Genomic DNA, 16,232 nt, shown 5'->3' with positions numbered 1-16,232 from the left:
AAACAGACACTTCTCAAAAGAAGACATTTATGCAGCCAACAAACATATGAAAAAATGCTCATCATCACTTGTCATTAGAAATGCAAATCAAAACCATAATGAGATACCATTTCACGCCAGTTAGAATGGCAATCACTAAAAAGTCAGGAAACAGGGCAGGCACAGTGGCTCATGCCTGTAATCCCAGCACTTTGGGAGGCTGAGGTGAGTGGATCACGAGGTCAGGAGATTGAGACCATCCTGGCTAACATGGTGAAACCCTGTCTACCAAAAATACAAAAAAAAAAAAGCTGGGCGTGGTGGCAGACTACCTGTCTGTAGTCCCAGGTACTCAGGAGGCTGAGGCAGGAGAATGGCGTGAACCTGGGAGGTGAAGCCTGCAGTGAGCCAGGGTTGCGCCACTGCACTCCAGCCTGGGTGACAGAGCGAGACTCTGTCTCAAAAAAATAATAATAAAATTTAAAAAAAGACAGGAAACAATAGATGCTGGAGAGGATGTGGAGAAATACGAATGCTTTTACACTGTTGGTGTGGTGTAAATTAGTTCAACCATTGTGGAAGACAGTGTGGTGATTCCTCAAGGATCTAGAACTCGAAATACCATTTGACCCAGCAATCTCATTACTGGGTATATACACAAAGGATTATAAATCATTCTATTATAAAGACACATGCACATGTATGTTTATTGTGGCACTGCTCACAATAGCAGAGACTTGGAACCAACCCAAATGCCCATCAATGATAGGCTGGATCAAGAAAATGCAGCACATATACACCATGGAATATTATGCAGCCATGAAAAAGGATGAGTTCATGTCCTTTGGAGGGATATGCACGAAGCTGGAAACCATCATTCTCAACAAACTAACACAAGAACATAAAACCAAACACCTCATGTTCTCACTCATAACTGGGAGTTAAACAGTGAGAACACATAGATACAGGGAAGAAAACATCACACACTGGGGCCTGTCAAGAAGTGGGGGCCTAGGGGAGAGATAGCATTAGGAGTAATACCAAATGTAGATAATGGGTTGACGGGTGCAGCAAACCACCACGGCACATGTATACCAATGTAACAAACCTGCACGTTCTGCACATGTACCCTAGACCTTAAAGTATAATAGTAATAATAATGAAATAACCAAAATCAGAGCTGAAGTGAAGGACCTAAAGAGAGGAAAAAGCATTTAAAAGGTGAACAAATCTAGGAGCTGGTTTTATGAAAAAATCAATAAAATAGACCACTAGCTAGACTAATAAGAAAAGAGAAAAAATTCAAATAAAGACAATCAAAAATTATAAAGGGGATATTATCACTGATCCCCCCAGAAATACAAATAACCATCAGAAAAATATTATAAGCACCTGTATGCACATAAACTAGAAAATGTAAAAGAAATGGGCAAATTCCTAGACATACATACTCTCTCAAGACTGAACCATGAAGAAATTGAATCCCTGAACAGACCAATAACAATTTCTGAAATTCAGGCAGTAATAAATAGCCTACCAACCAAAAAAATCCCATGATGAATTCACAGTTGAATTCTTTGTACCAGATATACAAAAAAGACCTAATATCATTCCTGCTGAAATTGTTTGAAAAAATTGAAAAGGAGGGGCCGGGCATGGTGGCTCATGCCTGTAATCCCAGCACTTTGGGAGGCCAAGGCAGGCGGATCACAAGGGCTGGAGATCGAGGCCACAGTGAAACCCTGTCTCTACTAAAAATACAAAATATTAGCCAGGCGTGGTGGTGGGTGCCTGCAGTCCCAGCTGCTCAGGAGGCTGAGGCAGGAGAATGGCATGAACTCGGGAGGCGGAGCTTGCAGTGAGCCAAGACTGCACCACTGCACTCCAGCCTGGGCGGCAGACTCCGTCTCAAAAAAAAAAATAAAATAAAATAAAAAAATAAAAAAAATTGAAAAAGAGGAACTCCTCCCTAACTCATTCTATGAGGCCAGCATCATTCTGATACCAAAACCTGTTAGAGACACACACAAAATAGAACTTCTGCATCTATTGAGATAATCTAATGGTTTTTGTCATTGCTTCTGTTTGTGTGATGGATTACATTTATTGATTTGCATATGTTGAACCAGCCTTGCATCCCAGGGATGAAGCCAGCTTGATCATGGTAGATAAGCTTTTGGATGTGCTGCTGGATTCAGTTTGCTAGTATCTTATTGAGGATTTTCGCATCGATGTTCACCAGGGATATTGGCCTGAAATTTTCTTTTTCTGTTGTGTCTCTGCCAGGTTTTGGTATCAGGATGATACTGGCCTTATAAAATGAGTTAGAGAGGATTCCCTGTTTTTCTATTGTTTGGAATAGTTTCACAAGGAATAATACCAACTCCTCTTTGTACCTGTGGTAGAATTCAGCTGTGAATCCATCTGGTCCTGGACTTCTTTTTGTTGGTAGGCTATTAATTACTGCCTCAATTTCAGAAGTTGTTATTGGTCTATTCAGGAATTCAACTCCTCCTGGTTTAGTCTTGGGAGAGTGTATATGTCCAGGAATTTAGTCATTTCTTCTAGATTTTCTAGTTTATTTGCATAGAGGTGTTTATAGTATTCTCTGATAGTAGTTTGTATTTCTGTGGGATCAGTGGTGATATCCCATTTATCATTTATTATTACATGTATTTGATTCTTCTCTCTTTTCTTCTTTATTAGTCTGGCTAGCAGTCTACTTATTCTGTTGACCTTTTCAAAAAACCACCTCCTGGATTCATTGATTTTTTGAAGGGTTTTTCATGTCTCTATCTCCTTCAGTTCTGCTCTGACCTTAGTTATTTCTTGTCTTCTGCTAGCTTTTTAATTTGTTTGCTCTTGCTTCTCTAGTCCTTTTAATTGTGATGTTAGGGTGTTGATTTTAGATCTTTCCTGCTTTCTCTTGTGGGCATTTAGTGCTATATATTTCCCTCTACACACTGCTTTAAATGTGTCCCAGAGATTCTGGTACGTTGGTGTCTTTGTTTTCATTGGTTTTGAAGAACATCTTAATTTTTTCCTTCATTTTGTTATTTACCCAGTAGTCATTCAGGAACAGGTTGTTCAGTTTCCATGTAGTTGTGAGATTTTGAGTGAGTTTCTTAATCCTGAGTTCTAATTTGATAGCACTGTGGTCTGAGAGACTGTTTGTTATGATTTCCATTCTTTTGCATTTGCTGAGGAGTGTTTTACTTCCAATTATGTGGTCAACTTTAGGAGAGATGCAATGTGGTGCTGAGAAGAATGTATGTTCTGTTGATTTGGGGTGGAGAGTTCTGCAAATGTCTATTAGGTTTGCTTGGACGAGAGCTGAGTTCAAGTCCTAGCTATCCTTTTTAATTTTCTGTCTCATTGATCTGTCTAATATTGACAGTGGGGTGTTAAAGTCTCCCACTATTATTGTGTGGGAGTCTAAGTCTCTTTGTAGGTCTCTAAGAACTTGCTTTATGAATCTGGGTGCTCCTGTATTGGGTGCATATATATTTAGGACAGTTAGCTCTTCTTGTTGCATTGATCCCTTTACCATTATGTAATGCCTTTCTTTGTCTCTTTTGATCTTTGTTGGCTAAAACCTCTTTTATCAGAGACTAGGATTGCAACCCCTGCTCTTTTTTGCTTTCCATTGACTTGGTAAATATTCCTCCATCCCTTTATTTTGAGCCTATGTGTGTCTTTGCACATGAGATGGGTCTCCTGAATACAGTACACCGATGCATCTTGATTCTTTATCCAATTTGCTGATCTGTGTCTTTTAATTGGGGCATTTAGCCCATTTACATTTAAGGTTAATATCGTCATGTCTGAATCTGATCCTGTATTTATGATGCTAGCTAATTATTTTGCCCCTTAGTTGATGCAATTTCTTCATAACATCAATGGTCTTTACAATTTGGAATGTTTTTATAGTGGCTGGTACTAGTTATTCCTTTCCATGTTCAGTGCTTCCTTCAGGACCTCTTGGAAGGGAGGCCTGGTAGTGACAAAATCTCTCAGCATTTACTTGTTTGTAAAGGATTTTATTTCTCCTTTGCTTATGAAGCTTAGTTTGGTTAAATATGAAATTCTGGATTGAAAATTCTTTTATGTAAGAATGTTGAGTATTGGCCTCCACTCTCTTCTGGCTTGTAGGGTTTCTGCAGAGAGATGTGCTGTTAGGCTGATGGGTTTCCCTTTGCGGGTAACCCAACCTTTCTCTCTGGCTGCATTTAATATTTTTTCCTTCATTTCAACCTTGGTGAATCTGATGATTATGTGTCTTAGGGTTGCTCTTCTCGAGGAATATCTTTGTGGTGTTCTATGTATTTCCTGAATTTGAATGTTGTCCTGTCTTTCTAGGTTGGGGAAGTTCTCCTGGATAATATCCTGAGGAGTGTTTTCCAACTTGTTCCATTCTCCCCATCCCTTTCAGGTACACCAGTCAAATGTATATTTGGTCTTTTCACATAGTCCTATATTTCTTGGAGGCTTTGTTTGTTTCTTTTCACTCTGTTTTCTCTAATCTTGTCTTCTCTCTTTATTTCATTAAGTTGATCTTCAATCTCTGATATCCTTTCTTCCGCTTGATCAATTCAGCTATTGATGCTTGTGTATGTTACACCACATTCTTGTGCTGTGTTTTTCAGCCCCATCAGGTCATTTATGTTATTCTCCAAACTGGTTATTCTAGTTAACAATTCTCCAACGTTTTTTCAAGGTTCTTAGCTTTCTTGCATTGGGTTAGAACATGCTCCTTTAGCTCAGAGGAGTTTGTTACTACACACCTTCTGAAGCCTGCTTCTGTCAATTTGCCAAACTCATTCTGCATCCAGTTTTGTTCCCTTGCTGGCCAGGAGTTATATTCCTTTGGAGGAGGAAAAACATTCTGGTTTTTTAAATTTGCAGCTTTTTGAACTGGTTTCTCCCCATCTGCATGGATTTATCTACCTTTAACAAAATTCAACAGCATTTCACGCTAAAAACTCTCAATAAACTAGGAACTGATGGAATGTATCTCAAAATAATAAGAGCTATTTATGAGAAACCCACCGCCAATGTCATACTGAGTGGGCAAAAACTGGAAGCATTGCCTTTGAAAACCAGCACAAGATAAGACTACCATCTCTCACTACTCCTTCAACATAGTATAGGAAGCTGTGGCCAGGGCAATCAAGCAAGAGAAAGAAATAAAAGGTATTCAATTAGGAAAAGAGGAAGTTAAATTGTCTCTGTTTGCAGGTGATGTGATTGCATATTTAGAAAACCCCATCATCTCCACCCAAAATCTTCTTAAGCTGATAAAACAACTTCAGCAAAGTCTCAGGATACAAAATCAATGTGCAAGGCTGGGCGCAGTGGCTCAAGCCTGTAATCCCAGCACTTTGCGAGGCCAAGGTGGGTGGATCATGAGGTAAGGAGATTGAGACTATCCTGGCTAACACAGTGAAACCCTGTCTCTACTAAAAATACAAAAAAAAAAAATTAGCTGGTGGGCACCTGTAGTGCCAGCTACTCAGGAGGCTGAGGCAGGAGAATGGCGTGAACCTGGAAGGCAGAGCTTGCAGTGAGCCAAGATCGCACCACTGCACTCCAGCCTGGGCAACAGAGCAAGACTCCATCTCAAAAAAAAAAAAAAAAAATCAATGTGCAAAAATCAAAAGCATTCCTATACACCAATAACAGACAAACAGAGAGCTAAATCATGAGTAAACTCCCATTCACAATTGATACTAAGAGAATAAGATATCCGGGAATACAACTTACAAAGGGTATGAAGGACCTCCTCAAGGAGAACTACAAACCTCTTCTCAACGAAATAAGAGAGGACAAAAACAAATGGAAAAACATTCTATGCTCATGGATAGGAAGAAACAATATCATGAAAACGGCCATACTTCCCAAAGTAATTTATAGACTCAATGCTATCCCCATCAAGCTACCATTGACTTTCTTCACAGAACTGGAAAAAACTATTTGAAACTTCATATGGAAGCAATAAAGAGCCCACATAGCCAAGACAATCCTAAGCAAAAAGAACAAAGCTGGAGGCATCACACTCCCTGACTTCAAACTATACTACAAGGCTGCAGTAACAAAAATAACATGGTACTGGTACCAAAACAGATATATACACCAATGAGACAGAAGTGAGGCCTCAGAAATAACACCACACAGGTACAACAATATGATCTTTAACAAACCTGAAAAAAACAAGCAATGGGGAAAGTATTCCTTATTTAATAAATGGCTTTGGGAAAATGGGCTAGCAATATGCAGAATGCTGAAACTGGATCCCTTCTTTATACCTTATAGAAAAGTTAACTCAAGATGGATTAAAGACTTAAACATAAGACCTAAAACCATAAAAACCCTAGAAGAAAACCTAGGCAATAATATTCAGGACATAGGTATGGGCAAAGACTTCATGACTAAACCACCAAAAGCAATGGCATCAAAAGCCAAAATAGATAAGTGGGATCTAATTAAACCAAAGAGCTTTTGCATAGCAAAAGAAACTGTCGTCAGAGTGAACAGGCAACCTGCAGAATGGAAGAAAAATTTTGCAATCTATCTGACAAAGGGCTAATATCCAGGATCTACAAAGAACTTAAACAAATGTACACGAAAAAACAACCCCATCAAAAACTGGGAGAAGGATATGAACAGACACTTCTCATAAGAAGACATTTATGCAGTCAACAAACATATGAAAAAATGCTCATCTTCACTGCTCATTAGAGAAATGCAAATCAAAACCACAATGAGATACCATCTCATGCCAGTTGGAATGATGATCACTAAAAAGTCAGGAAACAATAGCGGCTGGAGAAGATGCGGAGAAATAGGAATGCTTTTACACTGTTGGTGGCTGTAAATTAGTTCAACCATTATGGAAGACAGTGTGGTGATTCCTCAAAGATCTCGAACTGGAAATACTGTTTGACCCAGCAACCCATTACTGGGTATATACCAAAAGGATTGGTTTTTTTTTGTTGTTGTTGTTGTTGTTTTTTGAGATGGAGTCTCACTCTGTTGCCCAGGCTACAGTGCAGTGGCGCTCTCTCGGCTCACTGCAAGCTCTGCCTCCCTGGTTCATGCCATTCTCCTGCCTCAGCCTCCCAAGTAGCTGGTACTACAGGCGCCTGCCACCAAGGCCGGCTAATTTTTTGTATTTTTAGTAGAGACGGGGTTTCATCATGTTAGCCAGGATGATCTCAATCTCCTGACCTCGTGATCTGCCTCTGTTGGCTTCCCAAGGTGCTGGGATTACAGGCATAGCCACCATGCCCAGCCCTACCCAAAGGATTATAAATTATTCTGCTATAAAGACACATGCACACGTATGTTTATTGTGGCGCCGTTCACACTAGCAAAGACTGGGAATCAACCCAAATGCTCATCAATGATATACTGGATAAAGAAAATGTGGCACATTTACACAATGAAATACTATGCAGTCATTAAAAAAAAAGGATGAGTGCATGTCCTTTGGAAGGACATAGATGAAGCTGGAAACCATCATTCTCAGCAAACTAACACAAGAACAGAAAACCAAATACCACATGTTCTCACTCATAAGAGGGAGTTGAACAATGAGAACACATGGACACAGAAAGGAGACTATCACACACCAGGGCCTGTCAAGGGGTAGGAGTTAGGGGAGGGATAGCATTAGGAGAAATATCTAATGTAGATGACGGGTTGGGGGTGCAGCAAACCACCATGGCACATATATACCTGTGTAACAAACCTGCACCTTCTGCACATGTACACCAGAACTTAAAGTTAAAAAAAAAAAAAAAAAAGAAAGAAAGAAAACTTCAGGCCGATATCATTGATGAACATTGATGCAGAATCCTCAACAAAATACTGGCAAACTGAATACAGAAGCACATCAAAAAGCTTATCCACCAGGAAGAACGAGGCTTTATCCCTGGGGATGCAAGGTTGGTTTAACATGCATAAATCCATAAATGTGATTCATCACATAAATAGAATGAAAGGCAAAAACCACATGATTATCTCAATAAATGGAGAAAAGGGTTAATAAAATTCAACATCCATTCATGTAAAAAACTCAAAAAGGTATTGAAGGGGCATACCTCAAAATGTTAAGAGCCATATATGACGAACCCACAATCACTTCATACTAAATGGGCAAAAGCTGGAAGAATTCCCCTTGAAAACTGCCACAAGACAAGAATGGCCTCTCTCACCACTCCTGTTTAATGTAGTATTGGAAGTTCTGGCCAGGGCAGTTGGGCAAGAGAAAGAAATAAAGTGCATTCAAGTGGAAAGAAAAGAAGTCAAACTATCCTTGTTTGCAGAGAATATCATCCAATATCTAGAAAACCGCGTAGTCACAGCCCAAAAGCTTTTTAAGCTGATAAGCAACTTCAGCAAAGTCTCAGGATACAAAATCAATGTGCAAAACTCTCTAGCATTCCTACACACCAATAGCAGTCAAACCAAGAGCCAAATCACAAATGACTTCCCATTCACAATTGCCACAAAAAGAATAAAATACCTAGGAATATAGCTAACTAGAGAGGTGAAAGATCTCTACAAGGAGAACTACAAAACTGATTCAAATAAACTAGAGATGACACAAACAAATGGAAAAAGGTTCCAAGCTCATGGATAGGAAGAATCAATATCATTAAAATGGCCATACTGTCCAAAGCAATTTACAGATTCAATACTATTCCCATTAAACTACCATTGACATTCTTCACAGAACTAGAAAAAAAAAAAACTATTTTAAAATGTATATGGAACGAGAAAAGAGCCTGAATAGCCAAGGCAATCCTATGTAAAAAGAACAAAGCTGGAGGCATCACATTATCTGACTTCAAACTATACTAAAAGACTACAGTAACCAGAACACCATGGTACTGGTACAAGAACAGACACACAGACAAATGGAACAGAATAGATAACTCAGAAATAAGACTGCACACCTGCAACTATCTGATCTTCAACAAACATGATCAAAACAAGCAATGGGGAAAGGATTCCCTATTCAATAAATGGTGCTGGGATAACTGGATACCCATATGCGAAATAATTGAAACTGGATCCCTTCCTTACACCATATGCAAAAATAAACTCAAGATGGTTTAAAGACTTAAATGTAAAACCCAAAACTATAAAACTCTGGAAGACAACCAAGGCAATACCATTTAGGACATAGGCACAGGTCAAAATTTCATGACAAAGATGCCAAAAGCAATTGCAAGAAATGCAAACATTGACAAACGGGATCTAATTAAACTAAAGAGCTTCTGCACAGCAAAAGAAACTACCAACAGAGTAAACAGACGACCTAAAGAATGGGAGAAAATTTTTGCAAACTATGTATCTGACAAAGGTTTTATATTCAGTATCTATAAGGAGCTTAAACAAATTTACAAGAATGAAAACATTTAAAAGTGGGCAAAGGACATGAACAGACACTTTTCAAAATAAGACAAACTGCAGTTGATAATCATATGAAAAAAAGCTCAGCATTACTGATCATCAGAGAAATGCAAATCAAAACTACAATGAGATACCATCTCAGACCAGTCAGAATGGGTATCATTAAAAAGTCAAAAAATAACAGATGCTGGCAAGGTTTTGGAGAAAAAGCAATGTTTTGACACTGTTGGTGGGAGTGTAAATTAGTTCAACCATTGTGAAAAACAGTGGTGATTTATCAGAAACTTAAAGGCAGAAATATCATTCAACCCAGCAATCTGATCACTGATATACACCCAAAGGAATATAAATTGTTCTATTATAAAGGTACATGCATGCATATGTTCTGTGGCTCTATTCACAATAGCAAAGAAGTGGAATCAACCTAAATGCCCATCAATGATACACTGGATAAAGAAAATGTGGTACATATACATTATGGAGTACTATGCAGCCACAAAAAAGAATGAGAGGCTGGGCACGGTGGCTCACACCTGTAATCCCAGCACTTTGAGAGGCTAAGGTAGGTGGATCACCTGAGGTTAGAAGCCCGAGACCAGGCCGGGCGCGGTGGCTCAAGCCTGTAATCCCAGCACTTTGGGAGGCCGAGATGGGCGGATCACGAGGTCAGGATATCGAGACCATCCTGGCTAACACAGTGAAACCCCGTCTCTACTAAGAAATACAAAAAATAGCCGGGCGAGGTGGCAGCGCCTGTAGTCCCAGCTACTCGGGAGGCTGAGGCCGGAGAATGGCGTGAACCCGGGAGGCGGAGCTTGCAGTGAGCTGAGATCCGGCCACTGCACTCCAGCCTGGGCTACAGAGCGAGACTCCATCTCAAGAAAAAAAAAAAAAAAGAAGCCCAAGACCAGCTTGGCCAACATGTGAAACCCTGTCTCTACTAAAACTACAAAAATTAGCCGGGTGTGGTAGAGTGTGAACTAATGCCTGTAATCCCAGCTACTCAGGAGGCTGAGGCAGGAGAATTGCTGGAATCCAGCAGGCAGTAAGCTGAGATGATGCCACTGCACTCCAGCCTGGGTGACAGAGCAGGACTCCATCTCAAAAAAAAACAGAAAGAAAGAAAGAAAAGAAAGAAAAGAAAAGCTCCGCCCTAGGCCTGGATCATGGCAGGCAGGCAGCTAGAANGACCATTGCCAAATCATGATGTAGACATTATTTGCTTTAGAAGTTAAAGAATAGAAAAATAATGAAGCTTTCCTTTATAGGGATTGTAAAAATAAAATGGTAATATATTAGAGTGATTATTATGTTATCAGCACTAAGAAGAGTCACTACTTACTTTTACCCTTAACAATAATCCGATGAAGAATATATTATTGTTGGATTCATTTTATATAATTTTTATAGGTTCATGGTTGTTAAAATTAATCCAAGTAGAAGAGATCATGTTTAAATTCAGATTTCCTGATTCTAGAGCCTGAGCTTACAACCACCGTTAGTGAATAGTGACTAGACTGAGTCTGAATTGTTGATAAAATTTCTTGTGTTCATATGTACTGGGTGTGTCTCAGGGTAGGGAAGAAATGCAAGGTCTGCTAGTCCCAATGTAAAGGAGAAACTTTCATTCATTTTGCATTTATCATTTGAAAACTTCCATATGTACAGGTTGTCATAGGCATGTGTTAAAGAACACAAAGTATTCAATTCACTTCTTCTGAGCATTATTAGCAAGTTGGGCTAAGGTTGCCAAATAAAGTACAGGGTACCCAGTTAAATCTGAACTTTAGATAAACAACAATAATTTATTTGAAATCCAAATTTAACTAGGCATTCTCTATTTTCATTTGCTAAATATGGCAATCTAAGCTGGACACATGAGTGTAGACTGCAGTGCTAACCATGCAAGCTACAGTGACGGCAACTTCATATATTTTTATTTTTCAATGTTCTTATCTGTGAAGAAGGTGCTCAGAGAATTTAGGAATAATAAGATAGACCTTATCTCATCCAAAGTGCTCTCCTCCCTGCTATCATTTCTAAAGGGCGAAGGGAGCTTGTGGAGCTCTCTACTCAAAATCTGGGGACTCGCTCGTTTTTTGTAAACTATCTGTAAGAGAATGCCATCTTCTTAGTTCCTCCCTGTATTAGTCCATTTTCAGGCTGCTGATAAAGATATACTCAAGACTGGATAATTTATAAGGAAAAGAGCTTTAATGGATTCACAGTGCCACGTGGCTGGGGAGGCCTCACATCACAATGGAAGGTGAAAGGCACGTCTCACACGATGGCAGACAAGAGAAGAATGACGGTCAAGCAAAAGGGTTTTTCCCCTTATAAAACCAGATCTCGTAAGACTTATTCACTATCATGAGAACAGCATGGGGAAAGACCTGCCCCCACGACTCGATTATCTCCCCCAGGTCCCTCCCACAACACGTGGAAACTGTGGGATCTACAATTCGAGACAAGATTTGAGTGGTTACACCGCCAAACTATATCACTCTCCTTCAGAGAAGACTTAACTACAGAAATGAGAATTCTGCATCTGTCCAAGGTTGGTAATTTGATGCGTGCTTGTATTGTTGGGAGTAGGAGACTGAAAGTTAGAAAATGAATTAGCTGAGGCAGTGAGTAGTGGACCAGTGACACAGAAATTAAGAATATGACTTGGTGACTGATTGGCAAGGCAAATAAATCAGTAAAACTTGGTTCTGAATGAATTAATTTTACTGGAAAAATAGTCTGCACTGGGACCAGATTCCTAAAAATCCTGTTTTATGTGGGACCAAGATTTTAAATAGATAGAATATTGGCAGAGTTTTCAATGTACATCTCAAATGTTCCATAATTAATAGCAGCTTTTTAATCATAGATTTATCAGATGGTTTACACTAGTGGGTCTCACCCAGGGATAGTTCACCATCCCTCTGTCCTTCCCTGCCCTCTCACAACTCCCTAGGGAACATTTGGCAATGTCTGGAGCCATTTGTGGTTGTCACACCAGGAGTTTCTTCTGACATGTAAAAGTAGAAGCCAGGGACACTAGTAGACAGCTCCTCTCATCAAGAAAATATTATCTATTCCAAATGTCAATGGTGCCAAGGCTGAGAACACTGGTTTACATTGTGCTTCTTCTAAAAATTCCAGACTCACAGGTTTTAAACACATTTATCTCCTAGTTCGGCTCTTCATGGCTTAGTTTTGCTTGTTTCATTATCAAAAAAAACAACAGTTGCATAAATTCACTGCTTTCTTGGTGAATCCATTTAATCAATGCAGGTTCAAGATCTTCATTTTTACTTTTTGCACATTATGCACTTTCTTTCAAAAGGTTCATTGTGTTCTTGATAATTACTATCTCTATTAACTTTCAACAACTGGTCATTATAAGTCACGAATGGTGATGACTGTCACAAATATTTTTCAGTAAAATGCCTCAGATTTCTGCAGTAATTCTACCTTTTATACCTTTTATAATGTAAGATGCTTCTATTCATTGTGGTACATATACACCATGGAATATTATGCAGCCATAAAGAGGAATGAGATCATGTCCTTTGCAGGGACATGGATGAAGCTGGAAGCCATTATCCTCAACAAATTAACGCAGGAACAGGAAACCAAACACCGCATGTTCTCACATATAAATGGGAGCTAAACAATGAGAACACGTGGACACAGTGAGGAGAACAACACTTACTGGGGTCTGTTAGGGGAGGGCAGAGCGGGGGTGAGCATTAGGGAAAAGAGCTAATGCATGCTGGGCTTAATACCTAGGTGATGAGTTGATAGGTGCCGCAAACCACCATAACACACGTTTACCTATGTAACAAACCCATACACCCTGCACATGTACTCAGAACTTGAAAAAACAGTAAAATAATTATTTAAAGAATACTTTCTACTCATCTTATTTTTATTAAACACAAAGATTTTTCTTTTTTTTCTGGATAATAAGTTTTATAAACATCACATATCTTCAACATTTTAAATATTCTCAATGGATACATTTCACATAATATAACACAGTTCCACTTTTTTAAAAAATAGCAAAATAAATATAATCTCACTTTTTCTTGATGATTCAGGATCATTATTATCAATGTCACTTTGGAACATGATAATATCCTTAAGGTATAGTAATAAATGTAAGGCTGTTTGCCTTTATCCTAAGTGAATTTGGATTGTTTTTATGATTCTCTGCTTTTCATTTTCTCTGCCTCGTCCTTTTACTTACTGACATTTCTTTGTTTTTGTAATCAGTGTGTTCTGATGGTTATTTTTCAGAAAAGTCTTTAGGTGAAGGCCTGTGAATGGTTACATTCTCCTAAAGAGCTAAGTGTATGGGTGCATAGGCTTTGTGACTGTCATTTGCTAGTCAGAGGACCTTTTCTTCCCTCATTATTTCTTTCTTAAATTATTATTATTTTACTTTAAGTTCTAGGGTACATGTGCACAACATGCAGGTTTGTTACATAGGTCTACCTGTGCCATGTCAGTTTGCTGCATCCATCAACTCGTCATTTACATTAGGTATTTCTCCTAATGCTATCCCTCCTCCAGGCCTCCGCCCCGCAACAGACACTGGTGTATGATGTTCCCCACCCTGTCTCCATGTGTTCTCGTTGTTCAACTCCAGCCTATGAGTGAGAATGTGTGGTGTTTGGTTTTCCGTCCTTGTGATAGTTTGCTGAGAATGATGGTTTCCAGCTTCATCCATGTCCCTGCAAAGGACATGAACTCATCCTTTTTTATGGCTGCATAGTATTCCATGGTGTATATGTGTCACATTTTCTTAATCTAGTCTATCACTGATGGACATTTGGATTGGTTCCAATCTTTGCTATTGTGAATAGTGCTGCAATAAACATACATGTGCTTGTGTCTTTATAGTAGCATGATTTGTAATCCTTTGGGTATATACCTAATGGGATCGCTGGGTGAAATGGTATTTCCAGATCCTTGACGAATTGCCACATTGTCTTCCACAATAGTTGGACTAATTTACACTCCCACCAACAGTGTAAAAGCATTGCTATTTCTCCACATCTTCTCCAGCATCTGCTGTTTCCTGACTTTTTAATGATCACCATTCTAACTGGCGTGGGATATCTCATTGTGGTTTTGATCTGCATTTCTCTGATGATCTGTGATGATGAGCATTTTCTCATGTGTCTGATGGCTGCATAAATATCTTCTTTTGAGAAGTGTCTGTTCATATCCTTTGTCCACTTTTTGATGGGGTTGTGTGTGTTTTTTCTTGCAAATTTGTTTAAGTTCTTTGTAGATTCTGGATATCAGCCCTTTGTCAGATGGGTAGATTGCAAAGATTTTCTCCCATTCTGTAGGTTGCCTGTTCACTCTGATGGTAGTTTCTTTTGCTGTGCAGAAGCTCTTTAGTTTAATTAGATCCCATTTGTCAATTTTGGCTTTCGTTGCCATTGTTTTTGGTGTTTTGTCATGAAGTCTTCGCCCATGCCTATGTCCTGAATGGTGTTGCCTAGGCTTTCTTCTAGGGTGATTTTTCTTTAACTGTTTTGATTTTTCACAGTTCATTTAAACATAAATACAAAAAATCAAAAACATATACATGCATGGTATTTGAAATCTGTGAAATCTGTGTATATTTACACAGGTATATGTATGTTTGCATGTTTATATATATTGAAACTACAGATGCACATGTCACCAATAAGAGCTCTGTGACACTTTTGACTACTTACTTCTTCAGATCAGATTTGCCAAATGAGTTTTGGCAACAAATTAAAAACAATAGTGAGTGAATTTCTGAGCTTTCCGGATTTGGAAAATCCAAAAAAGTTTGTGGTTCTGTGTTGGGGTCATGGACTCTTCAACTGTTTCCCATTACATTTAGTATAGATCAAAATTCTAACATGACAAAGATTTTAATTGTTCCCTTCTTGTGATTTCTCCAGTTTAATCTTTTCTTCTCTTCTCTTCCTTCTCTTCCCTTCTCTTCTCCTCTCTTCTTTATCTTCTCTTCTCCTTTTCTTTTTTCTTTTCTTTTCAGAGAGAGTATCGCTCTGTCACCCAGACTGGAGTGCAATGGCACGATCTCGGCTCACTGCAACCTCCGCCTCCCAGGTTCAAGTTATTCTTCTGCCTCAGCCTCCTGAGTAGCTGGAACTACAGGCATGTGCCACCACCCCCGTGCCACCACGCCTGGTTAATTTTTGTATTTTTAGTAGAGACGCGGTTTCACCATATTGGCCAGGCTGGTCTCGAACTCCTGATCTTGTGATCTGCCTGCCTCGGCCTCCCAAAGTGCTGGGATTACAGGTGTGAGCCACTGTGCCCGGCCCAGTTTAATCTTTTCTCCTCCTTTTCCTCATGCTGTGCTTTAGTGAACTTTCTTCTGGTTTCTTGAAGAAGTTCATCAATTCTTTCAAGCTTTTGTAAGTGGTTTTATGCTTACCTGAAAGGTGCCTCCCTTTTTGTCCAGAGACACACAGGCTCCACTCTGCCCCCTGGCTCACACCCACTAAACCTGTAAGGTCACATTTGAATTGTCACTCTCAGAGTCCTTCTCTGAGAGTGATTTAGATCATCCTATTCTTTGTTCTAGAACTCCACACTTCTCTTAACATTTCTCATTCCTGTATAAGGTGCTCTGTATTTCGTTTTTTGCCATCACTTTCACTACTCTTTAAGCTCCCCCAGCGGAGGGGAGAGGTCTGTCTTTCCCCTGTTTGGATTCCCAGGAGCACTAAGGGAAGCATTTACAGAATGGAGGACACCAGGTCGGCACTAAGGAAGCATTTACAGAATGGAGGAGGTGGGTCTTGTTTAAGGAATGAGTAGAGTGTGGC

This window comes from Theropithecus gelada, chromosome 4 (assembly GCF_003255815.1).
Source record: "Theropithecus gelada isolate Dixy chromosome 4, Tgel_1.0, whole genome shotgun sequence".
In the NCBI taxonomy this organism is placed as follows: Eukaryota; Metazoa; Chordata; class Mammalia; order Primates; family Cercopithecidae; genus Theropithecus; species Theropithecus gelada.
Note: the sequence above shows the minus strand (reverse complement) of the source record.